We start from the raw sequence: 21198 nt of genomic DNA, 5'->3' as shown, positions 1-21198 counted from the left end.
CCCTAATAAACTCTCTCATTTTCCAGGTACTGCCCACATTAGAAGATTCACACAGCATTTTACAGCCGGGGGTCTACAGAATTGCTGGAAAGATAATTGAACAGAAATTGAAGTTTCCGAAAATTGATCTATTAATCTATGATACCACTGTATAACAAAAACATTACACCCTGATGAACTCTCTCATTTTTCAGGTACTACCTACATTAGGAGATTTTCACAGCATTTTACAGCCGGGGGTCTACAGAATTGCTGAAAAGAGAATTGAACGAAAATTGAAGTTTCCGAAAATTTATCTATTAATCTATGATACTACTGTATAACAAAAGCACTACACCCTGATAAACTCTCTCAGGTACTGCCTACATTAGAAGATTTTCACAGCATTTTACAGCCGGGGGTGTACAGAATTGCTGAAAAGAGAATTGAACGAAAATTGAAGTTTCCGAAAATTATCTATTAATCTATGATACCACTGTATAACAAAAACATTACCCTCTGATGAACTCTCTCATTTTTTAGGTACTGCCTACATTAGAAGATTTTCACAGCATTTTACAGCCGGGGGTCTACAGAATTGCTGGAAAGAGAATTGAACGAAAATTGAAGTTTCCAAAAATTTATCTATTAATCTATGATACTAATGTATAACAAAAACACTACACCCTGATGAACTCTCTCATTTTTTAGGTACTGCCTACATCAGAAAATTCGCACAGCATTTTACAGCCGGGGGTCTACAGATTTGCTGGAAAGAGAATTGAACAGAAATTGAAGTTTCTGAAAATTGATCTATTAATCTATGATACCACTGTATAACAAAAACATCACCCTGATGAACTCTCTCATTTCTTAGGTACTGCCTACATCAGAAGATTTCCACAGCATTTTACAGCGGGGGTGCTACAGATTTGCTGGAAAGAGAATTGAACAAAAATTAAAGTCTCCAAAAGTTTGTCACTATAACAAAAACACTATAGTGAGAACCACTCTATAATAGCAGTAGAGAAAGATACAGTGAAACCGATTCTCTGTCTTGCCACTGCCCTCTATAAAGGATATATTATGATACCGGTATATTTGATAATTCGTGGTGACCTTACACTTCGAACAAAACGACCTTACAAAATGACCAAAAACGACCTTACACTTCGTATTGATATATGAAATTTAAAAGCAAAACATTTTAAAAAGTTTTTTAATTCCTCACAAAAGTAAGTTGAGAAAAGGTTTCATTGATTTGCAATATAATAATTTTCATGCGGATTCGAGTAGCCCTTATCAAGAAAAATAGTCCAGTAAAGATTTTATAATCTTAAAACATTTTTCTGTCCGATCATTTGATTTGGCGGAAATAGCTGAAAACTGAAAAATGAACCGAAAATACGAGGTTTTTGGGCCATTCTGTATATTGCACACGGGAATTTAAATTGCAAGCACCAATGTATATAGTGACAGGACTAAAAGGATATACAGATATTGAGGTGTATTATAGATTTATTGATATTAATACAGATATTTAAAGAGAGTACTTCAAAACAAAAAATTGGGATACCTTAATTTTTTTCGGAAAGCAATACTTTCCTTACCTATGGTAATAGGGCAAGGAAAGTGAATGATATAAGATACTGATTATTGATAACAACCCTTGGAGAATACAAAAGTCTCAACAATCTATGAGTTATGAATTGAAAATATAGTAGAATCACTAAAGTATGAATGAGAAAAAGAAAAATACTATGGGTTTTGAATCAACTCACCTACTACTCCAACAAATGATGTTACTATTTCATTTCTGAATAATTATCATAACTGCACTCAGACTATCACACATATATAGACACATAAGTCTCACAAACTTCATGTATGACTCCCATATTAAAACCGGAAAATTGAAAAGTTTTCCTTTTAAAAAGTTACGATTTTCACTAGTCGAGGGAATTGATGATAATTTATTCAACTGAACAGTTTATTTAAAATGTATTACATCATATCTATTGAAGACTATCATAACCAGACCAGTAAAGGGGATTACTGGCACTATAACAACAATAATTGACACTTGGCGCAATTAAATTGTCAACTTGACACTTCAAAGTCAACTCATCACTTTTGCAACTGTACATAGTTTCATAGTTGATAGTTTTGAAACAGTTTAAGAAACCCGTTGAATTAACGTATTCTTAATTCTCTTATCAATTGATTCATACAATAAGTACATCATCAAAAATGATAGGGAGATAAAAAATAAGGTAACCTTGTGCTATTCCTCTCCCAAATTTAGATAAGGTTACACATAGATAGGATGCAAATTGACGTATTCTATTCCGAAACTCTAAAATGGGACTCGAATCTGAAAAACAGATGCCGGTAAACGTTTTAAAAATATTGAGAAACCCGTTGAATAGACGTATTTGATTCTGCAACTTGTTAACGGCACTTGAAACCGATGTCGTTCAACGTTTTGGAATAACTGAGGGAACTCTTCAAATCAACGTATTCAGTTCCGGAACTTGTAAACGGCACACAATAATTACAGTTCATGAGTTCAACACCTTGAATATGATATGATGAAATTGATCATTCAACTTTTTGTAATAAACCAATAATACAACTCGTTTAATCAACGTAACAACGGTACTTCAAGCTCAATAAATACAGTTCATGAGTTCAACACCTTGAATGGATAATTTAGAAATTCATTTCATCAATCAACTTGTTTTGAAATAACAAGGGAACCCGTTTACTCAACTTCCGAAACTCGTTAAATCCCAAAACTTCTCTACACTCTCCTCAAATTGTCACATTCAAAACTTGGCACTCGAAAATAAATGAAGTAAACACTTGTCAAACTGAATAAATGACACCATTCAAGTTTTGAAATAAACGATGAACCTCTGTTAAACTAACGTAGAAACCAAGTTTTAATAAACACTTGGAAATAAACTTGACACTCGACACCCTGAATGAATGAGAACATACACGTTCTAAAATAATTTATAGACCTCCGTTAAACTAACGTTAAATTTAAGTTTTAATCCGTTGAACAACTTGGCACTCGAAAATAAACTAAACACTCGTTAAACTGTATGAATGACACCATTCACGTTCTAAAATAATTTATAGACCTCCGTTAAACTAACGTTAAATTTAAGTTTCAATCCGTTGAACAACTTGGCACTCGAAAATAAACTAAACACTCGTCTAACTGTATGAATGACATCATTCTCGTTCTAAAATAATCGATAAACTCCCGTTAAACTAACATCAAATCCAAGATTTAACCCGTTAAACACGCTCGTTTCCACTCTCTGAGAGAGACGATATCTCTATAATCGAGTAAAGTCGACTTCTGAATGATAAACAGTTGTTTATCAGTCCGGCTTTTTAAAAAGAGAGAGTCTATATTGTTTTGTTCTTATTTAATTTAGTTGTTATAGTAAGATTCAGTTCAAACTGACAGTATACCTTATGAATAAACATCTACGATCCCCATACAACTAATAGTGACAGATCGAAGTGATAATTGAGTTTGTAAACAGATCTGTGACCTAGTCGTAGTTTGTTTTAATTCTGTCAGCATTGATTAAATGGGGAGCTTTAATGTTTATTCATAAGGTGTGCTGACAGTTTAAAGTGGAACTCAGTATATAGTCGTGTGTGTTGATACTCTACTGTGTTATTTATTGCAGTATTTTTTGTTTTTTAAGAACTTGAGTTTAAATGATAATGAGGTTATGTGTTAAATAATGTATAAGGTTATCTCCTGATGTGTGTGTGTGTGTGTGTGCTATTTATAACAAAGTGTATCAATATGTTTTGAATGGCTTCTTGTTAACGGGTTGTTTGTTTCCATAATGTAGTAGAGTGTTGAAAGAGGAACGAGAAGCAGAGTGAGAGAGAGAGAGAAAGAGAGAGAGTGAGAGACAGAGTTGAATGAAGATTGATTGATTGAGTACTTTATTTATGTGGATTACAATATACTTATTGGCTTATTACTGGCTTTTACACTTATTTACAATAGCTTACAATACAGCAAAATTTTAGATGAATTTACATAATAAAGACTAAGAAAATAATTGTTGAACTGTATATGATATGAAAAAGCAATTTGTAATATAACAACTATAGATAATTATATTGTTATGCATCTACATAAATTGGCGGAGCTTTGGACATATCAATGTCCATTCTTTGGAAAGAATATTAAAAATATCCTCCCCACTAACTCTCTACCAAAAGTGAGAGAGAGGGTGAGAAAAAGAGTGAGTTGAATGAAGATAGAGGATAGAGAATGGGGTGGAGAAAAAGAAGAAGAAGAAGAAGAGAAGACGAAGACAGGAAAAGAAGAAGAAGAAGAAGAAGAAGAAGAAGAAGAAGAAGAACTACACTTTCATTCTCTACGGTTTCCTCCACCGCCCTCTCTGTCGTAGAATCTTACAAAACATGTAATAATATTATAGAGATAGAGATAGAGAATGGGGTGGAGAGAAAATTAAGTGCCGATTGCACAACAGCCGGTTAAATTTTAACCGTGATTAATCTCACGAGAACCAATCGGGGAAGGCGTTTTTGAAAAGACGGTTGATAGGTTCTCGTGGAGTTAATCACGGTTAAAATTTAACCGGCTGTTGTGCAACCGGGCCTTGGAGAATTTATTGAAGAAGGAGGATGGTTGTGTTGAATGAGATGGAAAGTGATATGAATGAGAACGAGGAAGAAAATGATGAAATGAGATAGAGAAAATTTGAAAAGAGGAAATTTTGAGAGAGTGGGAGAGAGATTGATTGATTGGTTTTTATGCGAGAGAGAGAAAAAAAATAGATAGGATTATAATCGCAGTTCTTTATTCACTTAGGTTACAATAAGACAGGGACAAATGATAAGAGATACAATAAAAGAGAGAGAGAAGAGAGAGTAAGAGAAAAGAGTGAGAGGGAGAGAGGATTATGAAGTATGAGTAACTAATAAGTAACTGAAGTATGAGTAAGAGTATTGAGAGAGAAAAGGAGAAGTAGGTGAAGAAGAGAAAAGAAGAAGTAGGATTGTTGTGGGGATTTTGAGATAGGTGGATGATCAAGAGAAGATTATCAATAGACAGTGAAAAACAGAGTAGAAGGAGAAGAAGATAATTTCGACACAAATAACGTAGGAGGTGGAGGAGGAGGAGGAGGAGAAGGAGGAGGAGGAGGAGGAGAAGAAGAAGAAGAAGAAGAAGAAGAAGAAGAAGAAGAAGAAGAAGAAGAAGAAGAAGAAGAAGAAGAAGAACTACACTTTCATTCTCTACGGTTTCCTCCACCGCCCTCTCTGTCGTAGAATCTTACAAAACATGTAATAATATTATAGAGATAGAGATAGAGAATGGGGTGGAGAGAAAATTAAGTGCCGATTGCACAACAGCCGGTTAAATTTTAACCGTGATTAATCTCACGAGAACCAATCGGGGAAGGCGTTTTTGAAAAGACGGTTGATAGGTTCTCGTGGAGTTAATCACGGTTAAAATTTAACCGGCTGTTGTGCAACCGGGCCTTGGAGAATTTATTGAAGAAGGAGGATGGTTGTGTTGAATGAGATGGAAAGTGATATGAATAAGAACGAGGAAGAAAATGATGAAATGAGATAGAGAAAATTTGAAAAGAGGAAATTTTGAGAGAGTGGGAGAGAGATTGATTGATTGGTTTTTTATGCGAGAGAGAGAGAAAAAATAGATAGGATTAGATCGCAGTTCTTTATTCATTTAGGTTACAATAAGACAGGGACAAATGACAAGAGATACAATAAAAGAGAGAGAAGAGAGAGTAAGAGAAAAGAGTGAGAGGGAGAGAGGATTATGAAGTATGAGTAACTAATAAGTAACTGAAGTATGAGTAAGTGTATTGAGAGAGAAAAGGAGAAGTAGGCGAAGAAGAGAAAAGAAGAAGTAGGTTTTTTGTGGGGATTTTGAGATAGGTGGATGATCAAGAGAAGATTATCAATAGACAGTGAAAAACAGAGTAGAAGGAGAAGAAGATAATTTCGACACAAATAACGTAGGAGGTGGAGGAGGAGGAGGAGGAGAAGGAGGAGGAGGAGGAGGAGAAGAAGAAGAAGAAGAAGAAAAGAAGAAGAAGAAGAAGAGAAGAAGAAGAATAAGAAAACTAAGAAGTCTGCTACAATCACATTTACTACCGTTTCCTCCACCTCTCTCTCACTCTCTCTCTGTCATAGAATCTTACAAAACAAAAATGTTTCAATTTTCCACTTTTCTAGAACGGAAAGTTACTAACGGAAAACAATTCAATAAAACGATTAACTGTTTTCAAGTTGTCAACGTGTTATGAGCTTGATAATTGCTGCTGCTAAATTCATGAATTATTCATTTTGAACGCATGAAACTAGATTTCTGCTTTACATCAGAAAACTCTTGTCGCATTGTTGATTTGATTGGCTGCCAAATGATTTTATTACAATTCCTGTAAAAGTAGCCTACTGATGTACTCCAAGTATTTAGTTGCATCATCGGTCAGTTTTGAAGAATAAATTAATAATTAAATATCATTTAGAATATAAAATAAATGTTATTTGACAGAAAAATCCGTTAAAACAGTTTTCAGATCTCGTAACAATGAAAAACTCTTTTGAATTTCAAATCTCTTCCAAATTAGGAACCATATAGATGAGAAATTGTCTACTTTTAGAGATTCTAGAAGTGATGTTTCTATTTTTATTTCATCTACCAACAAGTAGAATTTTCTAGAAACTGGATTTTATTATTTTTGCAGTTCTGATGGGAACGGACAGTTATGTTGCATCATTATGTTTACTTAGGATGAAGACTTGACTGCAATTACTATTCAAATTAGTATTAGTATTCTATTAATTTATTAGCAATATGTGGTAGAAATATAGAAGATAAATTTCCAATTCATCTTCTTGAGAAAAATAGAATATTCGTGGAAAATCAATCTATAATAATTATATGTTTCATAATTACATTATTTGCATATTCCATATAGGGCATGATTTGATATAATCCTATACCACTATAAAACTATTAAACGAGCGATTTCTGTTTATATGCTCATATGTTTAGATGTTTAGATGTTTAGATGTTTAGAAGTTTAGATGTTAGATGTTTAGATGTTTAGATGTTTAGATGTTTAGATGTTTAGATGTTTAGATGTTTAGATGTTAGATGTTAGATGTTTAGATGTTAGATGTTTAGATGTTTAGATGTTTAAATGTTTAGATATTTAGATGTTTAGATGTTTAGATGTTTAGATGTTTAGATGTTTAGATGTTTATATGTTTATTTCATCTACCAACAAGTAGAATTTTCTAGAAACTGGATTTTATTATTTTTGCAGTTCTGATGTCGATGGACAGCTATGTTGCATCATTATGTTTACTTAGGATGAAGAATTGACTGCAATGTATTACTATTCAAATTAGTATTAGTATTCTATTAATTTATTAGAAATATGTGGTAGTAATATATGAGATGGATTTTTAATTCATCTTCTTGAGAAAAATAGAATATTCGTGGAAAATCCATCAATAATAATTATATGTTTAATTATTATTCAACGAAAATCCTGAATACATGCTGCAAATCACCCCGAAGACCTCTGCTACTGCAGACATTGACAACAGGGTTAACAGCTAGATGGAGATTTGATGAGAACTACTATCCAAAAATTAGTTGCCAAACTGTATTAAAACCAAACTGCAGTTTGGTGTAAGGGCAAGCATTCCTGACTAGAAATTGGGAGGTACCGGGTCCGATTCCCGGGCTGACAACTAATTTTTGGATAGTAGTTCTCATCAAATTTCCATCTAGCTGTTAACCCTGTTGTCAATGTCTGCAGTAGCAGAGGTCTTCGGGGTGATTTGCAGCATGTATTCAGGATTTTCGTTGAATAATAATTATATATTAATTAGCATTTGGATAAATGCATTCTCTATTTAATTCCATCTGTAATTATATGTTTCATAATTACATTATTTGCATATTCCATATTGAGCATGATTTGATATAATCCTATACTATTAAACGAGCAATTTCTGTTTATATGTTTGTATTTCACCAGATCTCGAAAACGGCTCTAACGATTCTCACGAAATTCAGAACATAGTTGGTTTATATTATAAAAATTCGATTTCACTAGGTCTCGTCCCTGGGAAAACTCGCTGAAGGACATGAGAAGGATTTATTCATCCTTGGAAAAACAGCTGACAATTTCGTCGTCTGTTAATGATGGAAGTGAGTGAGCAATTGCATGTTTGTGGGACTGAGACAAAATTATGACTCAGCTGTTGAACTTTGGTAATCAATCAGGTACTTGGTGCCGGTTGTACAAAAGGCAGTTACATTGTAATCCTGATTAATTCCAGTAGAACCAATCAGATAAGCTATAATTTTGAAATGGTACTTCTCTGATTTGGTTCACGTGAAATTAATCAGGATTAAAATGTAACATGCTATTGTGAGAGAAATTTGTGCGTTCCTCTGGGAATTAATCTCAATCCACTGTGATTAAATAGAACCATAGAGAAACAATAGCATAAGTAGATATCCCATGGTATAGGGCGTTTATGTCGCAACTTTTACTGTTATCTCAAGCCAATTACTGTTGATTATTGTCGATTTTTACTGTTTTGTTGAGGTGAGAGTGTATGAACGGCACAATATGAGACTATCAGTGTCACACAGCTTCACGGGAAAGAATTACATGAACTATCGGCTTGAGATAATAGTAAAAGTTGCGACATAAACGCCCTATACCATGGGATATCTACTTATACTATTGTTCCTCTATGATAGTACATTACTGTATGAACTAATACAGCAATGATGATCAAAAATATAAATATATATAATTTCTTCTTTCGTAATAGATTTTATGTAATATATATTATGTTTTTGTACACCGGAGTGGAGCTCGATGCCCCGATATTACATACTGAAATAATGGGGAGTTGATAACGTGAAAATAACCATAAACTAACAGAACAGTTTAATCTAGCCATAGAGAAAAGATTGCTTAAGGAGATACCTCATCCTAATACCGGACACACAATAAGCTAAGGAATCCTTGAATCATTAAATCCTTGAATCCTTGATCCATGAATCCTTGATACTTGAATCCTTGATCCTTGAATCCTTGGATCCTTGAATCCTTGATCCTTGAATCCTTGAATATTGTTCATGAATCCTTGAATCCGTCCCTTCATAACATCTACTTCTGAGCCCATCGTATAGGTCCTTCTTTGTGTTCCAAATTTCAAGCCGATTTTTTGTTAACTCATGTTTATTATTACGGTTTTAGCCGGGTGAGAGTGTATAGGTGCGTACAGATATACGCGCCGCGACATGAGCAATTCACTTTTAATCAGCTGATTATATCTGTATTTTTACAGAAACTGTAAGATACAGATATAAAAAGCTTGGCATCAACTGATTAATTGTTAATTGCTCATGTTCGCGGCGCGTATATCTGTATGCCTACACACGTTAAGAACGGCACAATATGAGAGACTACCAGCGTCACAAGAAATAAATATGAGAGACTACCAGCGTCACATAGCTCCACAAAAATCACATAGCTTCATGAGAAAAAGAAATAAGCTTCACGAAATAAATACTAGTCTATAGTGAGGTCCACGTTTTAATCGCAGTGTTTGATTGGCTATGGTATTGCTATCCTTGTCTATCATTCAACAAAGCTGATAGCGCTATCTCTTTCTCGCTTTGCTCTGTTGCCAGATCGTCTTTTAACAATGTGGAATATTAATAATAAATAAACAAAATATTTCATCTTAATTATGAAAATTCCTTATGGAATAATCATTGAATAATATAATTTCTAGCTTATTTCAAACGACAATGAACAGTTAATATTACATCAATAAACCTGTATCAGCTACCGTCTATAGAGGGCATTGACAAGATAGAGGATCGGCAACGTTGTTCCTCTATCTTTCTTCACTGCCATTATAACGTGGACCTCACTATAGGACCATCGCATTGAGTTAGCATTGAAGATTGGAATATAAGCGTCCTACACCATGGGATATCTTTTTATGCTATCTTTTCTATATGGTTTAGCCAGGACCTTCCATATACTACATGGTATATAGGAAGTCCTGGTTTAGCTTATTGCTATACTGCTCCTTTATATTATTACATCAATTTATTAAATCTCCTTTATTACATCAATTACAGTATAATACAATATAATTGACCGAGCGAAGTGAGGTCTAAGATTCAAGTCGACGGTTTGGCATTTCTCTTAATGTTTAAATGTTTATATGTTGCGCATTTACGGCGAAACGCGGTAATAGATTTTCATGAAATTTGACAGGTATGTACCTTTTTAAATTGCGCGTCGACGTATTTACAAGGTTTTCGGAAATTTCGCATTTCAATGATAATATAAAAGGAAAAAGAGCCTCCTTCATACGCCAATATTAGAGTAAAAACCAAACTATAGAATTATTCATCACTAGCCGTCAGGCTCGCTTTGCTCGCCATATCCGTCTAGCCAGGGGGCTCCGCCCCTGGACCCCCAACAGGATCGTCCAAAATGAGATCAGAAGGCTCGCTTCGCTCGCCTGCATTTTTCATTTTTATCATATTATATTAGGACAATCCAGTCGGGGGTCCAGACTAAACGTCTGGCTAAACGGATATGGCGAGCGAAGCGAGCCTGACGGCTAGTAATATAATATTCCCAGGATTGAAGTAGCAGTGCCCAATCAATTTTTCCGCGATAAATGCATTTAAATCTTCTACTTGGTGCCAACCTAACAAAGTCAACTCAACTTAATGCCAACCTGACAAAATTATTAATTTAGTTGCCAGTTAACAACTGTTTCGAAGAGGTACTCTATCTAGATTATAGTTCTATAGTAACATATGATATGGAAATTTCAATTCTAATTAAGAGATTGGGAGAAGAAGAATATACATGCTAAAAGACGAACTTTAAACCCTTAAAAACAACCCTTAGAGTTAAAATATTGCCAAAAGATTTCTTAGTGCGCCTCTAAAGGGCCAACTGAACATACCTACCAAATTTGAACGTTTTTGGTCCAGTAGATTTTTAGTTATGCGAGTGAGTGAGTGAGTGAGTGAGTGCCATTTCGCTTTTATATATAGATACATCAGCTGACAAATGATTACACAGATGATTGTTTGGAGAAGCCAGTCTCTATTGCTGTATTTCCATAAGGTCTATAGTTTCAATCAGGTACTTGTGGATGAGAATACTGCGTGAGGTCTACTGTTCACAGAACTACTAGTACTATTACTACACAGTACTATTACAGTACAATACAATCCAGTTTAATAAGCACTGGTGTACTACTTATTAATTAGCACCATTGATTCGTTATTGATTCATACAATAAGTACATCATCAAAATGATAAGGAGACAAAAAATTAGGTGACCTTGTGCTATTCCTCTCCCAAATTTAGATAAGGTTACACATAGTCAACATTAACAACATAATACTATGGAAGAAAAGAAGAATTTCTCAAATCAAGATCTCTCTGCTACAACAAATCCCAGTTACAAGTTACGTAACCTCTTAAAAATATTTAAGAGCTTTGGAGAAGCGTTTAGAAAACAGAATGTAGCTACCGTATCTTTTAGAAGTGAGAAAAACAAGTTACAATAAAATAAAATGATTGAAACAAACACGATCTTAGATTGAGATATTAATATTACCGAATTGTCTGAAAATTGTAGATCCAAGCCACTGTATTCAGAGATTTCTTAATGATTGCTAAATTATTTCTTAAACCAACACTTATCAGTGTCACACTACTTATAACACACACGTCTTATATGTCTATAATTATTATCTCACACATATATAATTATATAAACTCATGGTGAATGATTACACAATGAACTGACATTGATAGAAATCCGAGATACAAGTTGCGTAGCTTATTAAACCTATTTGAGAACTTTGGAGAAGCTTTGACTTGGATTAATTGTTTGAAGGACTGTAATTATTTATTTCGTAGATTATAATCTTCTTAAAAACACTTTTCAACACCAAGCTAAACACCTCAGTTTGTCAGATGTCTACAGGTCTCTAACTAGTAGACCCCAAGGCTTTCAAACTGGGGTTTTGGAGAGTGCCATTGTTTGTTTTTTTTAGTGGAAGGGCAAAAGTTGAGGATCTCAGAGGGGAAGATGTTTTGAAGTTTTATTGTAGGGGAAAAAATCTGTGGTTTTTGTAGGGGAGGTTTTCTGTGGTAGCTGAAGGGAGGTTTCTTCAGAAAGCGAGAAGTGTGGGTTTTTTGTTTTCACTCTTTTGTTCTGTATCCTATACTATTAAACGAGCAACTTCTGTTTTTATGTTTATATGTTTAGATATTTGGATGTTTAGATCTCGAAAACGGCTCTAACGATTCTCACGAAATTCAGAACATAGTAGGTTTATAATATAAAGATTCGATTGTACTAGGTCTCATCCCTTGGAAAAATCGCTGAAGGACATTGAAAGGATACTTATCAATTATCCTTGGAGATTAAAAGGATGATTATTATTCATTCTTGGAAAAACAGCTGATAATAATTATTTCGTCGTCTGTTGGTGATGGAAGTGAGAGAGCGAGTTCATGTGTGTGGGACTGTGTCAAAATTATGACTCAGCTGTTGAACTTTTGTAATCATTCAATCAGGTACTTAGTGCCGGTTGCAAAAAAGCCGGGTTATTTTCAATCCTGATTAATTCCAGTAGATCCATCTTTTTGAAATGGTCTTCTCTGATTTAGTTCACGTGAAGTTAATCAGGATTAAAATCTAACCGGCTTTTGTGCAACTGGGCCTTTGTGAGGGAAATTTTTGCCTTCCCTTTGGGAAGTAATCTCAATCTACTGTGATTGGATAGAACATTTCTGTATGAATGTTATTATGATTTCTTCTTTCGTAATACATTTTTTATGCTTTTGTACTCCAGAGCGAAGCTCGGTACCCGATATTACTATTTTGATATGTTGAAAGTGATGTATGAGATCAAGAACTTCAATAAGAGTAGCCTACATTATAAACCATGAAAAAAAGAGAAGACCTTCAATAGTCTGGTTATAGTTATAGTTTCATTACGACCAAGATCTATGATCTGCTACCAATTTGTACAATGATGACCCTACCTATACAGGGTGATTCTTAATTATAGTAAAATAATTTAATACGTGATAGTAGAGGTAAAAATAAGAAAAAAGTTCTTATGAGCATAAATAATATCCATAAACGCTTCATTAGCGAGCTATACAGAATGAAAGATTTTGCTACAACCTATGAGTTATTAGTTCTCTCCTCATGAAACAACAAATTTTTGTGGTATAATATACTGTACTACATAAGAATACATTTTATTCAAATTTAGTTTACACAGCTTACATAATTCTTTTCAGATATAAATTCTCTACAATTTTTATTGCGAAGAATTATTATTTGTTTACTGGTCATTAAAGAAAGTTCTTGGGAATCAAACTTAGAAGTCTGTGTTTTTCTACTTAGATTTTTTGCATATTTCAACTTTTTTCTCAAAAACTACTCACACTACAGCTTCCAGACTAGTTTTATTCAATTTTTCAGATATTTTTCGATATGAATCCAGCATAAGTATTCCAAAACTGGTCCCCAAACAATTCAGCATCGGTGTATTTCACTAGAGGAATTGAATTCCGGGCGAAATCTTTCACCCTGTATAGCTCGCTAATGAAGCGTTTATGGATATATGTTTATAAGATTTTTTTTCTTATTTTTACCTCTACTATCACGTATTAAATTATTCTACCATAATTAGGAATCACTCTGTATATAAGTTCTCTCCATTTTCTAAAACGTCTGAAAAGTTTTCGTCTCCTGAAAATTTGAAACTCTGAAGAGTTTCATCTTCAGTTAAACCATAGAGAAACTATAGCATAAGTAGATATCCCATGGTATAGGGCGTTTATGTCGCAACTTTTACTGTTATCTCAAGCCGATTACTGTGGATTATTGTCGATTTTTACTGTTTTGGCAGTGTAAGAGTGTATGAACGGCACAATATGAGAGACTACCAGCGTCATAAAGCTTCACGGGAAAGAACTACGTGGACTATCAGCTTGAGATAACAGTGAGATTTGCGACATGAACGCCCTATACCATGGGATATCTACTTATGCTATTGTTTCTCTATGGTTAAACACAGTACTATTCAGTTCTGAACATGAATGAAAAAAGGTGCGTACACATTTACGCGCCGCGAACATGAGCAATTCACTTTTAATCAGCTGATGCCAAGCTTTTTATATCTGTATCTTACCGTTTCTGTAAAAATACAGATATAAGTTAGTCAGCTGATGCCAAGCTTTCTATATCTGTATCTTACCGTTTCTGTAAAAATACAGATAAAGTTAGTCAGCTGATGCCAAGCTTTTTATATCTGTATCTTACGTTTCTGTAAAAATACAGATATAAGTTAGTCAGCTGATGCCAAGCTTTTTATATCTGTATCTTACCGTTTCTGTAAAAATACAGATATAAGTTAGTCAGCTGATGCCAAGATTTCTATATCTGTATCTTACCGTTTCTGTAAAAATACAGATATAAGTTAGTCAGCTGATGCCAAGCTTTTTATATCTGTATCTTACCGTTTCTGTAAAAATACAGATATAAGTTAGTCAGCTGATGCCAAGCTTTTTATATCTGTATCTTACCGTTTCTGTAAAAATACAGATATAAGTTAGTCAGCTGATGCCAAGATTTCTATATCTGTATCTTACCGTTTCTGTAAAAATACAGATATAAGTTAGTCAGCTGATGCCAAGCTTTCTATATCTGTATCTTACCGTTTCTGTAAAAATACAGATATAAGTTAGTCAGCTGATGCCAAGCTTTTTATATCTGTATCTTACCGTTTCTGTAAAAATACAGATATAAGTTAGTCAGCTGATGCCAAGATTTCTATATCTGTATCTTACCGTTTCTGTAAAAATACAGATATAAGTTGGTCAGCTGATTAAAAGTGAATTGCTCATGTTCGCGGCGCGTATATCTGTACGCACATTTAGATATACTGTATGCTGTGATGATTGAGATTTTATTCAAAGATTTAATACTCGAAATGGAAAACCACAATGATTTAAATTCAATTTGAAAGCAGTTATGACAAGAATATTTAACTAAAGTGAGGTCCATGTTATAATGGCAGTGTAGAAAGATAGCAGAACAACGTTGCCGATCCTCTGTCTTGTCAATTCTTTCTATAGACAGTAGCTGATACAGATTCATTGATGTAACAACAACTGTTCATTCTCGTTTAAAATAATCAATTACATTTTATCAAGCTAGAAATTATTTTTTTCAATGATTTCTAAATGAATTTTCATAGTTAAGATGAAATATTTTGTTTATTAATTATCAATTCTACATTGTTGGAAGACGATCTGGCAACATAGCAAAGCGAGAGAGAGATTGCGCTACCTGCTTTGTTGAATGATAGACAAGGATTATTGACAAGCAATACTCTGTGTATATACACAAAATATTGTGTATTGACAAGCAATACCTTGGCTAATCAAATACTGCCATTATAACGTGGACCTCACTATAGCAGCAGCCTTCTTCTTGTAATCTACAGATCTCCATAATTCTGAAACATATTTAATGGAAATTAGGCCTAAGGTTACACTACACGAAAGATTCTAATCTGAGAAAACTAAAACAGTAATATTATTTTCGTATTGTAGAGCGGAAATAATTAATGACTGAAGACCTTGTGAAGTGAACAACTACAAGACTTAACCTATTTCGGACTATGTGTAACCTTATCTAAATTTGGGAGAGGAATAGCACAAGGTTTCCTTATTTTTCCTCTCCCTCTCATTATGATGATGTACTTATTGTATCAATCAATAAATTCAAATTCAAATTCAAATTTATTCCACAAAAACGTACACAATACAAGTTCTCAAAAGCAAAATAACATAGTTATTAATATACATATCATACTGTATTTTTTATTTTACATAGTGATTTCTACCTATTCTTTGGACATTTATTAATTTATCAAAATTTGGGAATGGAATAGATTTGGGCCAAGCCTGTTGTTCCTTCCTAATCATATTTATATGATTTGTGATTCTGTCCACGATTAAATAAATAAATATAAATAATAATAAATAATAAATAATAATAATAATAATAATAAATAAATGAATAAATAAATAATAAATAATAATAATAAATAAAAATAAATAAATAATAAATAATAATAATAATAATAAATAAATGAATAAATAAATAAATGAACAAATGAATAAATAATAATAAATAAATGAACAAATGAACAAATGAATAAATAATAATAATAATAATAATAATAATAATAATAATAATAAATAATAATAAATAATAAATAATAAATAATAATAATAATAATAATAATAATAATAATAAATAATAAATAATAATAATAATAATAATAATAATAAATAATAAATAATAATAATAAATAATAAATAATAATAAATAATAATAAATAATAATAATAATAAATAATAAATAATAATAATAATAATAATAATAAATAAAAGTATAACTTGTCCGCCAGTAGGAGTAGCAATAATTACATTATAACAAAAGGAAAAGAAAAGACATTACAGAACTCAAGAATTTAGATCATAATTCCAAAAATAATATGTCCAACTATTAGGGGAAAATAAATAATAAAGAATAAAATTATTACAACCCGTTGGTTATATGACAAGGTATGAACGATTTTGATCTTAGTGAAAACAATTACAGAAATTTTATTCGTGTATCATTTGATAAATAAAGCAAATCGTAGAGAAAAGGCGTTCATTACATAACAACCGGACGGTTAAGTCCTGTTACATAACGAGTGAACCGTGTGATTGATATTCTTTTCATCATCTTCCATCTGTTTTTCTCTTTTGCCACCGTTCCACCTGTTTGCGAACCGGATACGAAATGGAGGAGAGAGATGAGACGATAGAGGAGATGGGAGTAGAAGATAGGAAGGTAATTGGGTGGGATAAATACATCGGAGATCGGAGTGAGAAAAGAATAGATGAAAGGCAATACAGTAATAAATTAAAGATAGCTACAGAATAGAGTGGGTCGAAAGTAACTCTGCTAATTCTTTCTAATTGTTCTTCTTTCATTATTTATTAATATGATTGATTAAGTCCCAACAAGAACTCGAAACGAGCTCTTTTATCATGATAAATATCGCCGTAAATTTATCAAAAACTACCAATGTAGTCAAACTAGCATGTGAAGAAATTCACAACGTTATATTTCATTCGTGGATTACTCATCTTTGGAAATGAACTGTCAAGTTAGAATGTGGATTTCTTGATTATTTGCTTGTATATTTAGGGCCGGTTTCCGAGCTCGGCATTTAGCTGAGTCCTAGACTTTAAGCAGCTGGAGTCAGAAAATTGGCTTTCCGAAACGGGGCGTAGTCGCAGCTTTTATAACAGTAGTCATAGTTTTTATTTTCTCATTTCTATAATTGGAAACGTTTTTCCTTGACGAAATCAAACATTCCTGAATAATTCAAAATAGCTGGAACTACACTATTATCTCTTTATTTTATTTTGTGTTCAATTTTCTAGTTTTCCGAAAATTAATTCAAACGTGACTATGACAATGACTGCGACTACGCCCCGTTTTGGAAAGCCAATTTTCTGACTCCAGCTGTTTAAAGTCTAGGACTCAGCTGAATCCCGAGCTCGGAAACCGGCCCTAAATGCACTTACTACGACAGAATTGGAATATAGTAATATTAAACATCAAATTGTTCATATAACATCACACTACAACAACTTTAACTTTAGAATAACTTTGAATAGTTGATATACAAATTTGATGCTAGAGTTGAAAATGAATGCATTTCGATGAATACTGTGAGTGAAAAATTCTCCATGATTTGAGACCCTGATTTTCCAAATTAAAAAAAAATTTAGTTTGAATTGTCTGCTAGGGAGAAGATGATACAGAGAAGCTATATATACTAGAAGAAGAATATAATATTGAATGAAAAAGACCAAGAAATTGTCAAAAACCACAGATTTATTGATACTTAGAAAGACCGGATTCCTTTATTACACCATTGTCAATCTCTTATAAACTAAAACTAAATACAAGAGCAGCAGAATTTATACTAGTAGGCAAGTACTGCTATTGGTCAAGGGCATGAACGCCTGCTATTGGCCCAGCTAGACAGTCTCCTCCTACTCAACGGTGTGACAAAATAGTGGCTTAAGCAACAGAATCACCATGATAATAAAATTTACTTTCAGTACAAGCTTTCACACTTGTTTTCTTGGTTCTTATTTTGTACTGAAATTAATTTTGTTATCATGGCGATTCTGTTGCTTAAGCCGCCATTTTGTCACACCGTTGAGTAGGAGGAGACTGTCTAGCTGGGCAAATGGCAGGCAAATTTACTTTCAGTACTAAATAAGAACCAAGAAAACAAGTGTGAAAGCTTGTACTGAAAGTAAATTTTATTATCATGGCGATTCTGTTGATAAGCCGCTATTTTGTCACACCGTTGAGTAGGAGGAGACTGTCTAGCTGGGCCAATGGCAGGCATTCATGCCCTTGACCAATAGCAATACTCGCCTACTGGAATAAATTCTGCTGCTCTTGTATTTAGTTTTAGTTTATCGGAGATTGACAATGGTGTAATAACAGAAACCGGTCTTTCTAAGTAACAATAAATCTGTAGTTTTTGAAATTTCTTGGTCTTTTTCATTCAATATGAATAATTACAACAATATCAACTTCTCAACTACACAAAAAAAGAATATAATAAACTAGAAGAATTAAAAGCCTCTATTGAAAACATAATGTTATTACTCGTAGTTTCGTAGTATATCTGGTGAATGAACCGTCACTGCTGTGCCGTTTGAATGAATCTAGTTGTGGGAGTGGCTTATTTTTACAATTTTATTTATTTATTTACAATGCAAATATAACACTAATGCAATAACATTATAGAAGATAAAATAATAAGTTAGTCCTTGTGCTATTTTTCTTCCAAATTTATAGATGACAAAGTCCAAGATAAGGTTAGAATTTCACGTGTACATTTTTATAAAATGTTGGTCCAAAGTAAACATTAAAACTATAAATTTAGAATGTAGATGGCTTAAATTGATAAATTAATTAGAAATATTCCACTTAATTACCACTTTTAACGAATAATATTGAGTTATTTAAGAAATTTGGAACTATTCAAGAAAATCTGGGCCAATGGCAGACGTTCTCTTGATAGCTCATTCGTCCAATCATATTCCGCTGCTCTGTAGCCTACTTTTGTTTCTGGTTCATCAGAGATTCATAATTATGGAACTAGTGAAACTTGTAAATCTTTATTTCAATAAATTTGTAGTGGTGAAAAATTCTCAGTATACAAATATTATACGAAGATGATGCAAGGATGATAGACTAGGATAGCAGAACCAATGTTAAACAAATACTGCCATTATATCCTGGACCTCACTTTAACAGTATAAGGATCAACATCTGTTTGAAAAAAAAATGTAGATTGAGAGATAAAAGATTGAAACACAGTATCAAGTTTCCATTCACTGTGTTGAGATCACTTCACATGAAAACTTATAATCTTTGGAAATTGGAGAAGATAATAATAATATGAGATTATATGAACGCCATGAAATTGAGACGTGAGCTTCTATTCTGTATTCTCTATTTATTTATTCATTCATTTCTGTATTCTTCATCGTTCATCCTTTTAGTATGCAGATGAATAGCGGCGATGACAGTTGTATTAAAAGAAACTGTTGAATCTGTCCTGTTTGATTATGATAATGAGATGCTGATAGAGTGGGAATAGAAAAAGATGCTGTGAGGGAGAAATGAAAGAAGAAGCCGTAGGCATAAAATAAATTGAAATCTTCCAGTGGCTCTACTTGGAATCATTATAGATGATAAAATAATTTCATATAATTTAGTGTTTTCTTTAGAATCGTACTCAGAATAGAATTAAATGATTCAAAATTTCTTAGAACTGTGAAAGTGGAGAAAGCTGAGTGAGACAGGACGAGCAGGTAAAGTTATCAAAAAGAGATAGAATATAAATGCCGGGGAAAGAGATTGGATAAGAGCTCTTTAACTCATGTAGTATCATAACTCATACTTTAACTCATCTTTAACTCATGTATGTATATAAAAGCGAAATGGCACTCACTCACTGACTGACTGACTCACTCACTCGCAGAACTAAAAATCTACCGGACCAAAAACGTTCAAATTTGGTAGGTATGTTCAGTTGGCCCTTTACAGGCGCACTAAGAAATCTTTTGGCAATATTTTAACTCTAAGGGTGATTTTTAAGGGTTTAAAGTTCGTCCTTTAGCATGTATATTCTTCTTATTCTCTTAATTATAATTGAAAACTGTCCATACCATATGTTAATATAGAACTATAATCTAGAGAGAGTACCTCTTCGAAACAGTTGTTAACTGGTAACTAAATTAATAATTTTGTCAGGTTGGCATTAAGTTGAGTTGACTTTGTTAGGTTGGCACCAAGTTGAAGATTGAAATGCATTTATCGCGGAAAAATTGATTGGGCACTGCTGCTTCAATCAGAGCTACTCCTGGGAATATTATATTACTAGCCGTCAGGTTCGCTTCGCTCGCCATATCCGTTTAGACAGACGTTTAGTCTGGACCCCCGACTGGATCGTCCTAACATATGATAAAAATACTCAAATGAAAAATGCAGGCGAGCGAAGCGAGGCGATCTCATTCTTGGACGATCCAGTCGGGGGTCCAGGGGCGGAGCCCCCTTGCTAGACGGATATGGCGAGCGAAGCGAGCCTGATGGCTAGTTTACAATATATTATGGGATTCTGGCTTAGACGTTTATTTAATTTAGTGTATAAAACACTACAATCATAATATATATTCTATAACATAATTTATTACCTATGACATTGGAGAGAAAACTAGACTGAGCCTGTACTATTTCTCTCCAAAAATGTTGATAAAATGTTAATGTTGTCCAAAAGTTAAGGTTATGTAATCACACAATCATTACTTATTTGCGTTAAATGACAATATAGTTAATTATTCATCGAATTTTACAAAATATGAAGAATTTTATAAATCACATTGAAGATTAGATTCCATTATTTGAATTTCGATAATT

General features: G+C 33.1%; 1 protein-coding gene across 1 annotated transcript in view; it reads right to left on the bottom strand.

Moving 5' to 3' along the window:
• The window catches only part of LOC111046928 (alkylglycerol monooxygenase), a 40144-nt gene extending 29781 nt beyond the window's left edge, over positions 1-10363 (bottom strand). The window contains 1 exon segment of the mRNA XM_039434964.1: positions 10352-10363. The gene's annotated coding sequence lies outside the window, so the exon portion shown is untranslated.
• Positions 10364-21198: the final 10835 nt, after the last annotated feature.

The sequence above is a fragment of the Nilaparvata lugens genome, chromosome 8 (genome assembly GCF_014356525.2).
Source record: "Nilaparvata lugens isolate BPH chromosome 8, ASM1435652v1, whole genome shotgun sequence".
Lineage (NCBI taxonomy): Eukaryota > Metazoa > Arthropoda > Insecta > Hemiptera > Delphacidae > Nilaparvata > Nilaparvata lugens.
The sequence above is the reverse complement of the archived record's forward strand: the minus strand, read 5'-3'. Positions and strand labels throughout refer to the sequence as shown.